This window comes from Nerophis lumbriciformis, linkage group LG28 (genome assembly GCF_033978685.3).
Source record: "Nerophis lumbriciformis linkage group LG28, RoL_Nlum_v2.1, whole genome shotgun sequence".
Taxonomy (NCBI): domain Eukaryota; kingdom Metazoa; phylum Chordata; class Actinopteri; order Syngnathiformes; family Syngnathidae; genus Nerophis; species Nerophis lumbriciformis.
Window position 1 is genome coordinate 1,632,581 of NC_084575.2, and position 16,266 is coordinate 1,648,846.

Below are 16,266 nucleotides of genomic sequence, written 5' to 3' on the forward strand. Positions count from 1 at the left end.
CATGCATGTGTGATGTATCATATTGTATGCATGTGTGATGTATCATGTTGTATGCATGCATGTGTAATATATCATGTTGTATGCATGCATGTGTGATGTATCATGTTGTATGCATGAATGTGTGATGTATCATATTGTATGCATGCATGCATGTGTGATGTATCATGTTGTATGCATGCATGTGTGATGCATCATGTTGTATGCATGCATGTGTGATGTATCATATTGTATGCATGCATGCATGTGTGATGTATCATGTTGTATGCATGCATGTGTGATGTATCATGTTTGTATGCATGCATGTGTGATGTATCATGTTGTATGCATGCATGTGTGATGTATCATGCTGTATGCATGCATGTGTGATGTATCATGTTGTATGCATGCATGTGTGATGTATCATGTTTGTATGCATGCATGTGTGATGTATCATGTTGTATGCATGCATGTGTGATGTATCATGTTGTATGCATGCATGTGTGATGTATCATGTTGTATTCATGCATGTGTGATGTATCATGTTGTATGCATGCATGTGTGATGTATCATGTTGTATGCTTGCATGTTCCAAATAAACTCAACTCAACTAACACTTGGTGGACATTCAAGCCACAAAATGCAAATGGAGTATTGTTGGTGTATTTTGGATGGTTATAGAGGACCTCCCATTGGCTCCATTGCAAGTGGACTTTTATTTACATTTATGAGTTAGAATTAGGGCTGGGTGATGTATGGAATATACTGGATATATCGTGGGTTTGTCTCCGTGCGATATAGAAAATGACTATATGGTGATATTGGAGTATACGTTCTCACACAGTTGCTTTTAGCTGCAGGCATTACACTACAGGCTCTTCTCACTCTTTCTTGTCTCTCCTTCTCACAGAGACATAAAACAAGCGCACCTTCTTACATACGTCACATACTGTCACGTGTGCAACGTCATACGCTCTCACGGAGCAGACAGGTAGCGGCATGGTAACGTTAGCTGTGGTGCTACTGGTAATACGAGAGAAAGAAGGTGCCAATCTGGTAACAAATGAAGGAAGAAATAGTTCCCAAAACAAACAGCAGGGGGTCCATCGTCTGGCGGTGGTTTGGCTTCAAGCGGGTAGATGGTGAACAAGTATGCGGCAAAAGCGTTGCTACAAAAAGTAGCAGCACTGCTAATGTAGCATCATTTGAAAAGTCACCCGCTGGAGAATGAGGAGTGCTTGAAACTCCGCATGTCAACATCTCCGTTCAGTGCCACACCCACAAAATGCCCAAGCAACCATTTCCACATCAACACCGTATGAAACAAATAGTCAACAACAGAAGGAGATAACGTCCGCAGGAACCTACCACATAGTGAAGGACATACACTATTTGATTTCCTATTATGCAGCTCATTATTATATGACACTTATTGAAATATCTTGTGTGACATCATGCACAAAAGTGCACTTCATTTGTTTTAAACTATTGTAGTGGCGTTCTGTACAGAAAGTGCACTTTAATTTAGTGTTGTTTTGATATGTCATCTTAGTGACATCATGCACAGAAGTGAACTAATAGCTTGTTTTAAAATGTCTGACAATCTTGCACTTTCTGTTTTGAAATGACATGAATGTTTGTACCACTGCTCAATAACTGTTTAATAAATACACTTTTGCTAAATTGACTTAGTTGTGGTTTCCCTCTCTGCATGAAAGTTTAAAAGTAGCATATATTAATGCAGTATGAAGAAGAATGTTTTAATGTAGACACATAGAATCATCATACTGCTGTGATTATATGCATCAAGTGTTCATTCAAGGCTAAGGCAAAATATCCACATATATATGGTGTATGGTGACATGGCCTAAACATATCCACATATATATGGTGTATCGTGACATGGCCTAAACATATCCACATATATATGGTGTATCGTGACATGGCCTAAACACATCCACATATATATGGTGTATCGTGACATGGCCTAAACATATCCACATATATATGGTGTATCGTGACATGGACTAAACATATTGACATATATATGGTGTATTGTGACATGGACTAAACATATCCACATATATATGGTGTATCATGACATGGCCTAAACATATCCACATATATATGGTGTATGGTGACATGGACTAAACATATCCACATATATATGGTGTATGGTGACATGGACTAAACATATCCACATATATATGGTGTATCATGACATGGCCTAAACATATCCACATATATATGGTGTATCGTGACATGGACTAAACATATCCACATATATATGGTGTATCGTGACATGGACTAAACATATCCACATATATATGGTGTATCGTGACATGGACTAAAAATAGAGATTTTAATAAAAGGCCATATCTCCCAGCCCTACTTAGAATGCATTTTTGTTTATATATATATATCCACCATCATGTCTTTTAAAAAGATTGTGAACAATAGAAAAATTCCCAAAAAGTGCAGTTCCCCTCTAAATTTGTGACATGGCCTAAACATATCCACATATATATGGTGTATCGTGACATGGACTAAACAAATCCACATATTAATAAAAGGCCATATCGCCCAGTCCTAATTAGAATGTGATTTTTTTTTTATATATATATAGATCCACCATCATGTCTTTTATAATGATTGTGAACGATAGAAAAATTCCCCCAAAAAGTGCAGTTCCCCTCTAAATTCCAATGATTAGATTTAAGACTTGAAGTGTATGAGCATGAAGTGATGAAGCCTACTTGGATGAGTCTTCTAAGACAAAGTGAACAGTCCAGTTGTGATGGATTGAATGCCCTGAGAATAAAATGATATGTGCTTACTTGGACTGTGATGAAGCTGTGAGGACTCAGGTGCTTTGTCTTCATGCTCTTCAGTCTTCACAGAGACAACAGTCAGTGGAAACTTGCTGACATCATCCTCCTCCTGCCCTACAACACACTCTCCCTCCTCTTCCTCTTTCATGTGTGGATCTTCCTCTTCCTCTTTCATGTGGGTGTGCTGTGGATCCTCCTCTTCCTCTTTAATGTAGGTGGGCTGTGGATCATCCTCTTCCTCTTTAATGTGAAGGGGCTGTTGAACGTCTGTTGGGTAAATAAGTCAATAAGATAAAGAGAGAATAGAAATAGTTTTGGACTGACACTGTTAACACAATGACATTATTTGTGTTCTTTCGTGTGTTGTGTTAAAAGAGTGTAACAAAACAACCAATAAAAACACGGGATATACTTCCTTTTGTCCCAGCCACTAAAATTTATTCAAAAGTGAGTACAAAAACAGACTTGGAAATTTGATGAGGAGTAAGTTTTATTATAAGTACAAGGCAGCATTGATTGAGGCATTCTTAACTTTACACTCACTGATATAAAGTGTGTAAATATTGTATTCTGTATACGGTCTATGACACCTAAACTTTATCTCTAAACTTAACCACAATTTGTGGTGTAGAATGACGTCTGGAACTCAAGATAGTTCCACATGTCTGGGAACGCCACCGACGGATAATCCTTGATATTACTCAACAAATCTGTAGGGATCTATTCCGTTTCATAATTAGATTTTTTTCTCGTATCTGCTTTTCGCAGGAAGATCTCGGCCAGGGGTGTTTAAACTAATTTTAGATGGGGGGCCACATGGAGAAAGATCTACTCCAAGTTGGCCGGACTGGTAAAATCACGGCAAGATAACGTAAAAATAAAGAAAATTGCAGATTGTTTTCTTTGTTTACAAATAGAACAAACACATTCTGAAAATGTACAAATAATGTTTTTTTTTTTTTACATACAATAGTATTCTATCTTTAGTTGTCCTTTTTTACACTTTCAGAATCAATTATGTGATAATGTTCATCAGTCAACTCATTGGTGTTCATTTTCAATCCATCAAGATAAATAAATAATATCAAAATCAAATTACAGGATGTTATTGATGTAGTTTGCTCATTTTCCCAGACTGGTGCGCTAACATCATGTGTTTTAGTTGTGTTTTAGATATGTAGCATCATATACAAAGATACAAAGAATTGCTATTGCGACATCTAGAGGACACATTTAGAACAGAAGTTTCTTTCATTCAAAAATTTCGACTCATTTTTGTACTTAGCAAACTCATCCCGTCTCATTCACTCATTCACACACTAATGGCGAGATCTGCCATGCAAGGCGCTTACCACGGCCTGCCAGCCTTCCACCATCGGCCTGCCTGCTAGCCTTCCACCATCGGCCAGCCTGATAGCCTTCCACCATCGACCTGCCTGCTAGCCTTCCACCGTCGACCTGCCTGCTAGCCTTCCACCATCGACCTGCCTGCTAGCCTTCCACCGTCGACCTGCCTGCTAGCTTTCCACCATCGACTTGCCTGCTAGCCTTCCACCATCGACCTGCCTGCTAGCCTTCCACCGTTGACCTGCCTACCAAATGGCTGCATACTATGGTAGAGTCCATTCATTCTTATTGTTTCCTTGTTTTGAGAGATCACGTCAACATTACTGCATCCTCCCCTATTGTGAGAACTTACTTTCACAGATTAAAGACTGACTCAAAAGATGGTAAATTTAAGCGCAAATGTTTAGTTATATTATTGTTATTGCTCTCGGGAAATGTTGAGACTAATCCAGGCCCTGATACACCTACACAAGGTTTTCCACCTACAGATTTTAAAACTAGTCTTGGGATTATTCATATCAATGTTCGGAGTTTACTCCCTAAGCTGGATATGATAAAGATCTGGATAAACTCAACAAATGCTGATATTGTAGTCTTATCTGAAACTTGGCTTAAACAATCTGTGCTTAATAAAGATATTTACATTAATGGCTATAATGTCTATCGTACTGACCGACAAAGAAAAGGTGGTGGAGTGGCCATATATATTAAGCAGAGGTTTGATGTTAAATTAGTGCTCTCTGAATCAGTAAGTAAAGAACTTGAACTGTTAGCACTTGAAATTGAATTAGCTAGAAATCACCACATTATGGTAGTGGGGTGTTATAGGCCTCCATCTGCCCCTAGTACAGGGGTCGGCAACCCGCGGATCCGCAGCCGCATGTCTTTGATCACTCTGATGCGGCTCAGCTCCTGATTTTCCTGGGAGACTTCCGGATTTCAGTGCCTCTCCCAGAAATCTCCCGGGACAAATATTTTCAGATTTTCACCCTAACAATTATAATAAGGGCTTGCCGTGATGGTACAGCATTTAACGCCCTCTACAACCTGTACTTACAGTGTGCCAGCCAAGCCACATGTTGTATGCAACTACTGCTTGCTTACATAAGTGACAGCAAGTCATACTTGGTCAACAGCCACAGAGGTTACACTGACGGTGGCCGTATAAAACAACTTTAACACTCTTACTAATATGCGCCACACTGTGAACCAAAACCAAACAAGAATGACAAACACATTTCGGGAGAACATCCGCACCTTAACACAACATAAACACAACAGAACAAATACCCAGAATCCCATGCAGCCCTAACTCTTCCGGGCTAAATTATACACCCCCGCTGCCACCAAACCCCGCCCACCCCAACCTTGCTCTCCCCCAACCATCACCCCCCAATCCCCTCCGTGCGTCGGTTGAGGTGGGCGGGGTTTGGTGGTAGGGGGGGGTGTATAATGTAGCCCGGAAGAGTTAGGGCTGCTAAGGATTCTGGGTATTTGTTCTGTTGTGTTTATGTTGTGTTAAGGTGCGGATGTTCTCCCGAAATGTGTTTGTCATTCTTGTTTGGTGTGGGTTCACAGTGTGGCGCATTATTAGTAAGAGTGTTAAAGTTGTTTTACACGGCCGCCGTCAGTGTGACCTGTGTGGCTGTTAACCAAGTATGCCTTGCTGTCATTTGTGTGAGTTAGCAGAAGCCTCATACATCCTGTGGCTGGGCCGGCACTCTGTTTGTACAGGTTGTAGAGGGCGTTAAATGCCGTGTCATCACGGCACGCTCGAGAGAATAGTTGCCCTGAAATTATTCGTAGTCTCCGGGAAAAATCGGGAGGGTTGGCAAGTATGAAGCTGTCAAGCGCCATTCATATAAAACTCTCGGGCCGCAGTAACATTCAATTTTCATATTAAGGTGCGGGCCGCGTGTCTGAGACCCCTGGTTTATACATAGCACAAAGCAAAAAAAAAAACGTTGTATGTAGTGTTATTTCATTTTAAATTTCAACAGAGTTTTGTGGCTCCCATTATCTTCTTTAATTTGTGAAACTGGTCAAAATGGCTCTTTGAGTGGTAAAAGTTGCCGACCCCTGCCCTAGTAATTCCCTATCTACTCTTGTGAAGCTTCTGTCTCAACTGAAATACAATGAAATAGTGATTTGAACTGGGACTGGCTCACATTTGTGTCTGACTCTTTGAAAGCACAGTGTGAATCTCTAAATTTAACACAATTAATTAACTCAGCTACAAGACCTAATCCTAAATGCCCTCAAAAAGCTACACTCATTGACTTAATTCTAACAAATATGCCCTTTAAATGTGTTGTATCTGGTGTTTTCCCTAATGATGTGAGTGATCATTGTGTGATTGCAGTAGTGCGAGACACAAGGATTCCTAAAAGCAAGCCTCGTCTTCTTGAAAAACATAATATGAAATTATTTGAGACGCAAGCTTTTTTACATGACTTGCATCTTTTTAATTGGGATAGAATTGCTCTTTTTGATAATGTTGAACTGGCTTGGAAATATTTTCACAAAAACTTCTTGAGTATAGTGAACAAACATGCCCCTTTTAGAAAATGTAGGGTTAAAGGACGTGACAATCAGTGGTTTACATCGGACCTGTCAGATGTATTGCATGAGCGTAATGCTGCTTGGGCCAGGGCACGCAAGTCAGGGTTGGAAGCAGATTGGTTGAATTTTAGACAATTAAAAAATCAATTTACCTCTCTCCTTCGGAAAGTCAAATCAGAATTTTATTTCTCCACAACAACTGAAAACCTCAAACACCAAAAGAAGTTTTGGAAAATAATCAAATCTTTGTCCGCCTGCTGTAATTCAGTCAATCTCCCACCTAGTATACTTGTTGATGGTGTCAGAGTAAGTGACAGAAGAGAAATGGGTAGTCATTATAATAATCATTTTATTTCCTCTGGTTTTCTCTATAATTCTGACAACTTTACTGAAGTTCCGCTAACAAAAAGAACCGTTGAAAATACCCAAGTTTTTAACTTTACGCCTTTTACCACAACAGAGGTAATGAGTGCTCTAAAACAACTTAAACCTAGAAAACCAGCTGGCTCAGATAAGTTGGAGACGCTCTTCCTAAAGTTGGCAGCTGAAATTATAGCTGGACCACTGACTCACATTTTTAACCTTACTCTAATTTCAAATGAAATCCCCTTGGATTGGAAATCTGTCCTTGTAATCCTCCAATTAAAAGGAGGTGACCCTAGTAATCTAAATCATTACAGACCAATCTCTAAACTCTCTGTTCTGGCAAAAGTGCTTGAATCCCTTATCAGTGAACAGATAAAATACTTTTTGGACACCAACTTTATTCTGTCACCATTTCAGTCAGGTTTTGGCAGAAATCACAGTACTGTTACTGCTGCTATGAAGTTTATAAATGATGTAACTGAAGCTCTTGACAAGAAGCAGTGCTGTCTGTTCCTCTTCATTGACTTTTCAAAGGCATTTGATACTGTTGATCATGTCATTTTAATCAAACGTCTTTCAGCTATTGTTTTTTCTCAGCAAGCAGTTGGATGGTTTGCAAATGACCTCACAGGCAGAACTCAGGCTGTTCAGATAGAGGGTTCCTTCTCGGACGTACTGCAAGTGAAAAAGGGTGTCCCTCAAGGTTCTGTGTTGGGCCCATTATTAATTAATAATTAATAATCTTGGACAGAATATTCCGAACTCAACTTTCCATTCCTACGCTGATGATACTGTCATATACTGCACAGCACCCACTCCTGCTGAGGCCTTTAAATATCTACAAGAAGCATTTGACAGAGTACAAGAACAACTTTGCTATCTTCAACTGCTTTTAAATGCAGAAAAAACAAAGTGTATGTTCTTTACCACATCAAAAACTGTAAGATCAGCACTGTGTGAGAACATTTGAACAAGAAATGGGCTACAAAATTGTGTTAGTATCTGCTTTTAAATATTTAGGATTTTTAATTAATGACCACTTGAGTTTTAAGGAACACATTCAGTGTGTTGTAAAAAAAAAACTGAAACTTTTACTGGGATTTTATTATAGAAACAAGTCTTGCTTTTCTTTTATTGTGAAACAGAAATTGGTGGAAACAACCTTTTTACCTGTTATTGACTATGGAGATGTGTTGTACATGAATGCTACTGCTGGTTGTCTCCACAAGCTGGATAGTGTGTACCACGGGGCACTGAGATTCATCACCAACTTACTCACCATTGTGTGTTAGACTCAATGGTTAACTTACTCACCATTGTGTGTTATACTCAATGGTTAACTTACTCACCATTGTGTGTTATACTCAATGGTTAACTTACTCACCATTGTGTGTTATACTCAATGGTTAACTGGACATATTTATGTGCGTGACGCCTCAATCATTGGTATGTGTTCATCTACAAAACCATTCTGGGTATCACCCCATCTTATCTGTCATGTCTTTTAACAAAGAAACAAGGAAGTCACAATCTGCGTTCAATGAATGTTCTGCAATTTGTCGTCCCCAAAGTAAGAACTGAACTGGGCAAGAAAGCATTTAGGTTTTCAGCAGTGAAGGCTTGGAATAACCTACAATCCAATATTCAACTTCAAACCCTTGTTACATTGAATGAGTAAAGCTTCTGTGAAAGGATTGCAGTCTACCTTGTCTGTATGCACATGTGTTATGTCAGCAAGTTTTAATGTTGTACATTTTATAGTTTATGTGTTGTTTACTGTTTTTAATGTAACCTTGCTGCTGCCCTCTTGGCCAGGTCTCCCTTGGAAAAGAGATATTTGATCTCAATGGGATTTTTACCTGATTAAATAAAGAAGAAAAAAACAAGAAAAAAACAGCTGTTTATTTGAAGTCTTAAAGAAGTCAACTATGTGTGCAGTGCAAGGTGAAATGCAGTTATGTCATCTTCTTGTCAATAACACACACATCAAACTTTTGCGTGTTGTTGCTTCCTTATTTGTCATTATTCAAAGCTGATGTTAATGTGTAGCAGCGGCAGCTGAACTCAATGTGACAACGTGTCATAGTTACGTCAGTCAGCTGGAATTAAAAATACAAATAGTTGTGTCATTAGTCCAGAATCTTCACGGTCCTCATGGACGACATAATTAGGAAATAGTACTAAAAAAAATGGTACTTGGTATACATCTCTTATCTTCACCACTAAACCTTTGAAATACGCTGACATATGTGCTGCTAAAGGTAAATAAACAGTAGCCATATTGAATGTTTGCCTTCATTTGACCACGTGAGGTAAGGAGGACGGCCTCTAGGTCACATGGTTACACCCCAGCAATTACACTGTTGATGATTGATGAGCATTCATTTTTAAATGGTGGTGTTAAAAAGCAAGTATATCTCCATCTTTAGTCATAAATGTGGCCCCCGGATGAACATGTGTCACAAACATTGTATTAGATGATATGTGGATGTTGTGCTTACTTGGACTGTGATGAAGCTGTGAGGACTCAGGTGCTTTGTCTTCATGCTCTTCAGTCTTCACAGAGACAACAGTCAGTGGAAACTTGCTGACATCATCCTCCTCCTGCCCTACAACACACTCTCCCTCCTCTTCCTCTTTCATGTGTGGATCCTCCTCTTCCTCTTTAAAATGTGAGGGCTGTGGATCCTCTGAAGTGAAACTGTCCCCCTGCAGATGAGGGAGACATTCTTCTTGGTGTCCAATCAGCTGATGGATGTCTACAGGACACAAACAAAACACATTTTAACTCCTAGATGCTAAATATTATATCGTACATGAAATATAGGGCTGTGGCTATTGAAAATGTTATTACCGTAATCAAGTGTTCTACTGGAAATGTTTTCGATTAATCGAGTAACTGGATAAAATAGTGTTGCTTGGTTAAAGACAAATTTAAGCTACTTTAAGACATTTCACTTAATAATGAACGGCCAATTGGTTTGAGATGGTATGAGATCAAGATGTCATCTTTAGATCAGGCTTTGTTTTTTCCACAATCACTGCCACATTAAAAAGTTAAAGTACCAATGATTGTCACACACACACTAGGTGTGGCCAGATTGTTCTCTGCATTTGACCCATCACCCTTGATCACCCCCTGGAAGGTGAGTGGAGCAGTGAGCAGCAGCGGTGGCTGCGCCCGGGAATCATTTTTATGGTGATTTAACCCCCAATTCCAACCCTTGATGCTGAGTGCCATTTTTATAGTCTTTGGTATGACTCAGTCGGGGTTTGAACTCACAACCTACCCATCTCAGGGCGGACACTCTAACCACTAGGCCACTGAGTAGGTGGATGTAGCAGGTGTTGTAGTAGGTTAATGGCTGCAGCAATATGAAGGAAATAACAGGTCAGTATAGCTTTTACACACATAAATAACTTGTCAAACCTGCCAGCTAACTTGTCAAACCTGCCAATATTCCCCCGGTGACTGTGTGAGTTTTGTGCAAACATGTTGATACACTTTGTTACAAACTGAGAGGAACATCAACCTCTCATAAATATTGTGTGTCTGAACATCCTCACATGACAATTCATCTTCCTATAGACAATCCATTGAAGAAAAGTGTTAATAATAAATATAAAGTTAGTAAAGATGTGAGAGTAAGAAGTAAACAAACCTGTTGTGTGTAACACAACTTGATGTTTTTCATGTTGTCGCTCCTTCTCCTCTTTTGTTGGACAAAGTTCCTCCTCGTACTCTGCTATGGTTCTTTCGCACATTTTCACACAATCACAACACTTTACACTCACACTTGATCTCTGCTTAGCGATGTGTTTTCATCTCTCTTTGTTAGCAGCTAACAAGCTAAGCTAACTAGCAAGCTAAGCTAGCTGGAGAAGCATCAAAGTGCGCTCAGACTAATATACAAACAGTTATTATGACTCTATTTAATAGAGTGTAATAAAGGACATATATGTGTACATGGACGCACAGATTAAGAACACTGAACTGTGACGACTGCAATAACGTCTTCACCGTCAGACGCCATCTTGCTTTATCCTCGCCCTGTTTGGTTCGCGCGCAGTCTTATCAGATCTCGCGAGAGAAACAAGTACAAACCAGCTCTTTTCCAGATCTCGCGAGAGTAACAAGTAACCAGCTCTTCCCCCCCACCTCCGGTGAAAATAAAAATGCACTTTTGCATTTTCAAAAACAAAGACATACAACTTATTTTGGTAAATAAACAGTAGCTTATATGACCCCTTTAAATGATAAGTTGGCTGATCAGAGCGAGACGAGTCGTGGCTCCTCAGCTTCATGCAGGACGGAGTGGTAGGAGGCGTGGGCGAGGTTGACTGACTGCAAAAGACCACACCATTATTTTTAAATCAATCTAAATATTGCTCTAGTTGGTATTTGTGTTTGAAATCCTGTTGTAAAGGTTTGTACCTTCAACTGTAGTTGTAAATATTAAGTGGAATTGTATTATAATAACCGAATATATTCCCTTATTTTGGAATAGTTGCAATTAAAGCAATACATGAATCACAACAGCTGTAGTCTCAGCACTTTGTAGCGCCCTCTGGCGTGAGTGTAAAAGCTTACAGCACCTGGTATTCCCAGGCGGTCTCCCATCCAAGTACTAACCAGGCCCGACCCTGCTTAGCTTCCGAGATCGGACGAGATCGGGCGTGTTCAGGGTAGTATGGCCGTAAGCCGAAAGACGAGGTAAAATCAACCTTTTTAAATGGAACTCTTACAGACGGGGTGAGAGACATTTATTGTTTATCTTAGAGCCTGGCGCGCATGCGTGCACTAATGTGCTTTTTCTGTCTGTGTGATTGTCTTCCTTTGCTACGGCGGTCAAGTTGCTTTCACGGTGGATATTTGCCTCCGGAGCTCCAGCGGAAGCTCCCCCTCACTGTGCCCACACTGCTCTCTCATGCTGCGGGGAGATTGCAGGAGAGGTGCCGCTCTCAACACTACTTTATGCTTAGGGACCGTCAATAAATTACTATTGTCTTCGAAGATGTATATCTGCTACATCAAAACACTGATTCATCTAAAAGGAGGTCAAATAAATAGTCCTACATTTTTAATATCGTTCCTGATTTTATATTTTAAACATTTTTTTAATGTAAACAATAATTATTTGTTTTAAAAGTCTCCATGTCATCATGCAACTTAGTAACCAAATTCAACTTTATATTCCATCCATCCATCCATCCTTCTTCTTCCGCTTATCCGAGGTATATTAGTCCTTTTATTTTAAAATAGGATCAAAAACATTTTGATATTAAAAATAAATGTTTCTTTTCAATAGATTCCTGGTCATATGACCTAAAATCCCAAATTCACTTGATATTTGAAATGTTTTCTCTATTGTGTTTCACACCTTTTTGTTTTAAAATGTAAGTTTAATTGGATTTTATATAAATTTGTAATATTGAAAACCATGGTTTCATTTTTAGCTCCCGCAACAACTACGACTATCCAACATAAAACCAACTTGACTCTCATTTGGAGCTAATAAAAATGTTGATAATTATCTGTATAAGACATATCATGCACATGATCTTTATTAAAACACTTTTTTTTTAAATAAAACCCTATTTTAAAATAAAAGGGTGTGCGTTACACTAAAAGGTTAGCATGACTAATAAGTGGAATTAGGTTACTAAATTGTATGACATGGAGACTATTGGGAAAATATCCTTTTTTTTTTATATTAAACATGGATATGATGTTAAAATTATGAAATAATGGGCATGCACAATAAGGAGGTATGACTAATTATTTACCTTCTTTTAGATGAGTCAGTGTTTTGATGTAGAAGAATACATTTTTCAAGGCAATGGTGATTTATTGACGGTCCCTAAGCATAAAGCAGTGTTGAGAGCTGTGATGAGGTGGCATCTGAATGCAGCTGGGATAGGCTCCAGCACCCCTGCGACCCCAAAAGAGACAAGCGGTAGAAATGGATGGAGAGCTGCACCTCACACACCCAGAAAAAGCACATTAGTGTACGCATGCGCGCCAGGCTCTAAGACAAATAATAATTGTCTCCCATCCCGTCTGTAAGAGTTCCATTTAAAAAGGTTGGTTTTACCTCGTCTTTCGGCTTACGGCCATACTACCCTGAACACGCCCGATCTCGTCCGATCTCGGAAGCCAAGCAGGGTCGGGCCTGGTTAGTACTTGGATGGGAGACCGCCTGGGAATACCAGGTGCTGTAAGCTTTTACACTCACACCAGAGGGCGCTGTTTCTCACTTCTTGCAAAAGAAAACAATGGTTTTTATTTCACTTTCAGTTTTACAAAAACACATGTCATTTTACAATTTCACCAGTCACGGATAGTCCGTCAATATGTTGAACACCAGTTTGGCTGTTACTGCAATATAACAATATAACAATGTATCATAATTGTGGCAGTGTAAAAAATGCAGTTTGGAACTAGCAAGCAGGTATTTGTTGTTGCAGCATTTTAGGCAGACTCATGGGCATTTAAGGGGCAGTTATCGCTATCCATGTCCATATACACATTGCCCATGCAGTTTTAGTGAGCTACTAAATCATACATACAAAGTTCATGGTAAACAGCAAACTCCCACATGCAAAGACCTAACGACAAAAAGAGATTATTTTCAACACATAAATCGACATCTGAGGCGTAATGAAACGGTTCCATGTATATTTTTAGCTTGCTCATTTAAAACAAATGTATAGAGTACATTTAACACACACAAAAACAGGAAACACAACCAACATTCATTGATAGATTTTAAAGCTAATGTCAGACAAATCTGAAGCTGGGCCAATAGAGTCTGTCGATACAGATCATGAATTTGAAACACTTAGTTGTGATGATGCAACATAATTGAACCTGCAAATATCTATTGAACAGGACATTGCTTGTATTTTATTGAAGTTATAAAATATTGTTCATATTCTAAAGTCAGTTATTGATGAGGTCTTAAGTACAGCATCTTGGCCTGTCACAAAAGTTTTAGTTTGCGATGTATTTCAGCATCATAAACTACAAGTTCAAGAGTCACTAACTGATGAGCTGTCCACTGTCCTATGCCAATCTAATCAATTAGGCGTAGCTATCGCAAAGGACGGCCCCCTTGCTACTGCATATAAACGTAAACAGTCCTATACATCTCACTTTTCTGTTTTAGAGCCAGTTGAGTACATACCAGATGCCCAGTGGAATAAGGCCAAGGCAAAGCTGTAGCCAACTTCAAGAAAGCGACAAAGGCTGAAGTTTACTACATACCACTGCACCCAAAAGGCCAAACCACAGAAAGCTTGGAAAGTGAGAGAATGGCTTTGTTGTCAGAAATAAAAAAGCGTGACAATGAAGTGGTGATAAAAGCAAAAATGGAAAAAAACCTTCTCCCACAGACGACGAGAGGTCGTTGAACAGAGGCCCGTGATAGAGGGATTCAAAAACCGCTGGCCTGCCCTGTTCCAGCAGAGTGAAGTAAGTTAACTTGTATTTTTATGTATTTAACTGTAAGAAAATGGCAAATTTTTCTAAATACATTTTATTGAATATTTTTCAGATTAATGAGGAGTTCTTGTGGATCACTATTGTCATGTCTGTGTGATCATGTTTTGTTTTAGTCATGTTCGGTTTTGTTTTTGGACTTTTTGTGCACTTTTGTTTGTTTTGTCACCATAGCAACCATTAGTTTTCACCTGTCACGTCACGCACCTGTTTCACGTTTTGAGTCACGCACCTGTTTTCACTAATCGTGTCTGTAGTATTTAAGTTCATTGTTTTCAGTTTGTCTTTCTGGCGACATCCGGATTCATACCCGTGTCACACTCTTACCTCTGTGCACTTCATAGTCCATGCCAAGTAAGTTTTTTGTTTATTAATGCCACAGTTAGTGTTTTTGTTTAATTGTTCACAGTTTCTGCCTATGTGCAAGTTTTGTTTTCAATAGCCTAGTTTTGTACCTTCCTTTTTGATATATAGTGTTAAAATAAATCATCTATTCACCTTCACGCCATGTCTGGTCCAAATCACTTGCACTTCGGGAGAACAAACCACGCCATAGTTCTAGTCGTGACAACTACAAAGCCACTGCAGTCAAAGTTTGTGTCACAACTGCACCACTTTTCACTCAAGCTGATGCACATCTTCAAAAGCAGAGGAGGAGTGAAGGGGCAACAAATCAAAGAAGTTCTGGCAAACATAGATTTGGTAAGTAGAAATGGTAGAACTGTTTTATTTAATTGATTTATTTAAATATAGTAAGTGGCCTAAGCTTTGTGCAAAATAGTTTAGTGTTTCCCTTTCATTCATCCACTTTTTTGGTGCGCAAAGCAACTACAAGCTGGTTTGGGGCCTTTATGGTTGTGTGCCCTGCTCAGAAATGTGTTACAGATGTTATACGAGGGTCACCACTTTGTCAACAAATGCGTGAGCAAATTGTTAAACAGTTTAAGAAAAACCTTTCTCAAGCAGCTATTGCAAGGAATTTAGGGATTTCACCATCTACGCTCCGTAATATCATCAAAAGATTCAGATAATCTGGAGAAATCACTGCATGTAAGCCGCTAAACCCGTGACCTTCGATCCCTCAGGCTGTACTGCATCAACAAGCGACATCAATGTGTAAAGGATATCACCACATGGGCTCAGGAACACTTCAGAAACCCACTGTCAGTAACTGCAGTTGGTCGATACATCTGTAAATGCAAGTTAAAAATCTCCTATGCAAGGCGAAAACCGTTTATCAACATTACCCAGAAACGCCATCGGCTTCGCTGGGCCTGAGCTCATCTAAGATGGACTGATACAAAGTGGAAAAGTGTTTTGTGGTCTGACGAGTCCACATTTTAAATTGATTTTGGAAATTGTGGACGTCGTGTCCTCTGGACCAAAGAGGAAAAGAACCATCCGGATTGTTATAGGCGCAAAGTGTAAAAGGCAGCATGTGTGATGGTATGGGGGTGTATTAGTGGCCAAGACATGGGTAACTTACACATCTGTGAAGGCGCCATTAATGCTGAAAGGTACATACAGGTTTTGGAGCAACATATGTTGCCATCCAAGCAATGTTACCATGGACGCCCCTGCTTATTTCAGCAAGACAATGCCAAGCCACGTGTTACATCAACGTGGCTTCATAGTAAAAGAGTGCGGGTACTAGACTGGCCTGCCTGTAGTCCAGACCTGTCT

The 16,266-nt window shown here is 39.4% G+C and overlaps 2 protein-coding genes and 2 non-coding genes across 5 annotated transcripts in view; 2 read left to right on the plus strand and 2 right to left on the minus strand.

Annotated features, from left to right (window-relative positions):
- LOC133570515 (uncharacterized) overlaps window positions 1–16,266 on the plus strand; it is a 905,074-nt gene that overhangs the window by 619,162 nt on the left and 269,646 nt on the right. The gene's annotated exons all lie outside the window — the stretch shown is intronic.
- The window catches only part of LOC133570532 (uncharacterized), a 508,763-nt gene that overhangs the window by 174,449 nt on the left and 318,048 nt on the right, over window positions 1–16,266 (minus strand). The window lies entirely within an intron of this gene.
- Window positions 11,667–11,785, minus strand: LOC133571342 (5S ribosomal RNA). The gene has a single exon (XR_009810433.1). It is a non-coding gene; the product is annotated as a 5S ribosomal RNA (ribosomal RNA).
- Window positions 13,189–13,307, plus strand: LOC133571168 (5S ribosomal RNA). Its single transcript, XR_009810324.1, has one exon. It is a non-coding gene; the product is annotated as a 5S ribosomal RNA (ribosomal RNA).